This window comes from Choristoneura fumiferana, unplaced genomic scaffold, assembly GCF_025370935.1.
Source record: "Choristoneura fumiferana unplaced genomic scaffold, NRCan_CFum_1 Sck3bRy_201;HRSCAF=394_pilon, whole genome shotgun sequence".
Lineage (NCBI taxonomy): Eukaryota > Metazoa > Arthropoda > Insecta > Lepidoptera > Tortricidae > Choristoneura > Choristoneura fumiferana.
In genome coordinates, this window is record NW_027412881.1 from 1,012 (window position 1) to 5,468 (window position 4,457).

General features: G+C 36.6%; 1 long non-coding RNA gene across 1 annotated transcript; it reads right to left on the reverse strand.

Moving 5' to 3' along the window:
• Positions 1 to 704: 704 nt before the first annotated feature.
• Positions 705 to 3,553, reverse strand: LOC141445064 (uncharacterized). Its single transcript, XR_012453269.1, has 2 exons — positions 2,899 to 3,553; positions 705 to 2,374 (listed from the first exon to the last, which is right to left on the reverse strand). It is a non-coding gene; the product is annotated as an uncharacterized lncRNA (long non-coding RNA).
• Positions 3,554 to 4,457: the final 904 nt, after the last annotated feature.

Genomic DNA, 4,457 nt, shown 5'->3' on the forward strand with positions numbered 1-4,457 from the left:
CGAATTCGGCGTATTTACGCATCCTAGTCTTTACAAGCGACTTGGTGCAAGTCAGCTTCATCTTCCACTGCAAGTTGCTCATCAACAACATCATTATACGAACCCTCTAGCCCTTCAACATCAAACACGGCAAAGGAAAACATAACAGAAAGCAGAGATATCGTGTTTTTTTACCAAAACAATAAAAAGGACATGGTCTCAGTAAGAGTCATGCAATACATTAAAATAATTAATTGCATGTTGCACAAATGGGTTTATATTCTTTATTTCAAAGTGTATTGAAGGAAGAGTTTCTGCTAAATCATTTACAGAATGAAGTGGCTTGCAACTTGCACTTGTCCATCTAAAGTCATAGCGAGCTTGAGGATACATGTGAAATGCGTGATTTGAAGATTAAAAGAATCCGTATTTTTGAAGCCTCTCTGTTATTAACCATAACCACATAAAATTATGTAGACAAAGCTGTCTTATTGCATGTGTTTTAGATAGTTTTAGTTAATTTGGAGAGTAATATAATAAAAATGCAATAATTTATATTTTATTTATTTCATAAATGTACAAATTATCATAAAAACGTTTAGCATAAGCATATGACTCAAAAGACCCTATTTGTTGGAACATGCTACCTATACAAAGCTGTCCTATTGCATGTGTTTTAGATGGTTTTAGTTAATTTGCAGAGTAACATAATAAAAATGCAATACTTCATTTATATTGTTTTTATTTCATAAATACACAAATTATCATAAAAACGTTTAGCATAAACATATGTCTCAAAAGACCCGATTTATTGGAACATGTATATAATATTCCTGGCAAAGGGTAATTTAAAAACAAGTCGTATTTTTAATAAATTAAATATTGTGCCATCCCCATAAAGGCATTAGAAGTACTACTAAGAAATACAAGGAAATGTAATACAAATATTATAGGTCACTATGTGTTAAACCGGGATTTTAGTTTACTTTTGCATCAAAAGATGTCACTATCTCGTCTCAAGGAAAAGCTGAATCGCGCTGTTAAGATTTTTCATTTCCTAAGCAACCGTGGTTTGATTAACTTGTGTGTTATACATGTAAACAATATGCATACCATTGATCATAAGTTATAACAAAACCGTGGTGATTTACTTGTATTTTTAGTACTTGTACTTGTGACAGTGACCCTAGATGGTATTGTTTGTTCTACCAGTTGACCTGGATGTGTATATATACTATCTTTTGCCCGCGGCTTCACCCGCGTGGAATTCGGTTATCGCGCGCTGTTCCCTCGGGAACTGTTTATTTTTCCGGAATAAAAAGTAGCCTATATCACTCTGTGGCCCATAAACAATCTCTATGCCAAAAATCACGTCGATCCGTCGCTCCGTTGCGACGTGAAAGACGGAGAAACATACAAACACACACACTTTCGCATTTATAATATTAGTATGGATATATATGGCATTCAACTGTTTTATTTTGTCTGACTCTAATACATACATGACCGGGAATCGAACCTGATCAAAATCTCTGTAAGCAATGTTACAAATTCTGCACATTTTTTCGTTATTTTTGATGATGAGAATCATAAGTGAAAAGAAACATATTTTACAAGTTTTTTTTTTTTTTATTCGACTGGATGGCAAACGAGCAAGTGGATCTCCTGATGGTAAGAGATCACCACCACCCATAGACAACTGCAACACCTGGGTATTGCAGATGCGTTGCCAACCTAGAGGCCAAAGAAGGAATACCTCAAGTGCCAGTTATTTCACCGGCTGTCTTACTCTCCACGCCGAAACACAACAGTGCAAGCACTGCTGCTTCACGGCAGGATTAGCGAGCAAGATGGTGGTAGCAATCCGGGCGGACCTTGCACAAGGTCCTACCACCTGCAAATTCAATTAAATTTTATTCGACTTGCAATGTACGAGTATGTATGTATTATAATTATAAACCAAAATGAGAATACAAATTTAAAGTACCATTAGCTTAGCACAGCAGTACTTATACTGATTACAGATTAGATGACAATGCAAGACAAGTATAGTCAACAAAAAGTATTGTGAGGAAAAATAAAAGCTTACACAAATAAAAACCAAAAATGATATTTTAAAGAAAAAAAATTTGCTGACTGTACTTATTGTCGACTGTACTTGCATTGTCAACTAAAAATACATTTCTGTATTAAGAGATTGTCATGTTCAAAATTACATTTCCGTGCTAAATCTTAAGTCTATTCTATTCTCTTTCATTAACCATTGAGGAGTTCTGTGATACTTCTATGCCTCTTTTTTATGGAAAAATGCATGTCCTTGGAAAAAAAGGTTATGCTCCTTCACTGGCTTTTTCTTGCAACCAAAATAAAAACACCAACGTGTGTTTACATCCACCTGAAAAAAAGATCAAAATTATTATAAATCCTTACTTATATTTAATATTATAAACGTGAAAGGAACTCTGTCTGTCTGTCTGTTAACTTTTCATGCTTCAATCGCTGAACTGATTTAGCCAAAATTCATTATGGAGGTAGTTGGAATCCCGAGGAAGAACATAGGCTACTTTTTATCTCACAGTCTTATCCCGAAAAAATGCATAGTACTCGCGGGAAAGCGATAAGCGAATTCTTCGTAGACAGAGTCGCGGGGCAACAGCTAGTTACAATATAATGTTTCACTAACCACAGAAATTTTACTCTATCATAATATATACCAGCCAATGCAGAACAATATCACCTGTCGCATCAATCACATTGTCAGTTGATATTTAAGTAAATGGTCACAATATAGGTAATATGTTTTTGTTATTCTGTGCTCTCGAACAACTTTGGTCCGGCAACATATTCAACTTTTGATGCCCTAAAATGTAATTTAAAAAAAATAGACAAGAAACTGTATTGATATAATTTTGTACTTACGTTCATCCATTTTACCGGTACGGACAAGTGCTTTATCTCCTCTGATTTCGGCAACATTGTATACTTATCACTGGTGTCAAAATATTCTAGACTCATAGCCATGTGTGGCAAGTTCCTTGAATCTGCTCGCACAAATTCACTCATTTCGTATTGAAAGGTGAAGCCGCTTAAATAGAAAATATGGTCCAAAAGTCAAGCCAAGTGTCGTCGAGAATACAAGATAGCGTTGTCGAAGAAGCAGAGCCAAAATAGTCGTCGAAACTGTCCAATCGTGGTCCAATTATTATGCAAAGGTCGTGGAGAAATGCGGCAAATTTTAAAGTACTGAGTTTGTGCTGAGAGGTCTTTAAAAATTATCCAAAAAACACATTGATCGCACCAAATCGCAAAGCAAATAAAACGGTTTTAGGTTAGATTCTACTTGACAGTGACAGTAGTGACAGGTGTCGTTTTTTTTTTTACTGTTTCTACTAAGTACTGAGCCCTCAACGGTTCTGCCATTTCAATCTCACAAACGTCATATCGACCACTTAAAAAAATATTTCTAATTCATAAGAGGAAATAAAAATAAAAGAGCTGCAGTTCCTCGATTATTAAGACGTCGACTATCGAAGAAAAATATATTTAGCACCTCTTCAAAAAACTTTACTTAGCCAATTCTTGAAGAATTTCACGACGTTCCTACTGCCGGCCATCAAGGCATCGAAAAGAACGTTAGCTCGTATCAGAAATAGATACTATTTTACAGGTATGCGTAAATTAGTTACTGAATACCTGAGAATGCACGGAATGCCAAAATAATAAGATCTCGAACCAGAAACCGGCTGGCCTTCTGCAAACTCCCGTTTTAAACAGCAGCGAGGTGAGGTTCTCTCCGTTGATTTATTCGGTCCTCTACCAAAAGGTGACAAAGGTGAAAACTTGGATCCTTGTAATAGAAGATGCTGCTACCCGGTGGGTAGAGCTGTACCCTCTCCTCGATGCATCTGCCGAGACGTGTGCACTAATCCTGATCAACGAATATTTTCTCAGGTATGGGTTTCCTCGTCGTATAATTTCAATAACGGCGTTCAACTTAGTTGCTGCAGCTATGCAAACAATGTATGTTTGTGCTTGGAATCCAACAGAATCTCACCCCTTTATTTCATCCACAAGCCAATCCCGTAGAACGAAAAAACAGAGATATAAAAACTCAGTTGTCGATTCTAGTCAAGCACGAACATACATCGTGGCCGAAGTACTTGCCTCAGATTAGATTCGCGTTGAATAGCGCAGTTTGTTCTTCCACTGGTTGCACTCCGTCGTACTTGATGTTTTGTAGGGAGATGAGAACCCCTTTCGAGAGTCAGACAGATATAAGGTCTGTTTTTGGACAAAGAAAATTTTGTTCCTCAATGCACGCCTTTTTGAGAGATTTTATTGATAAAATGAGCCTTATTCGCGAGAGGGTAGAAGTTGCTCAAGACAAAGCGAAAAGGTTCGCTGACGAAAAGCTTCGTCCGGCACCCGAATACAAAATAGGCGATCTAGTATTGGTAATAAATTCATCCTTAAGCAAC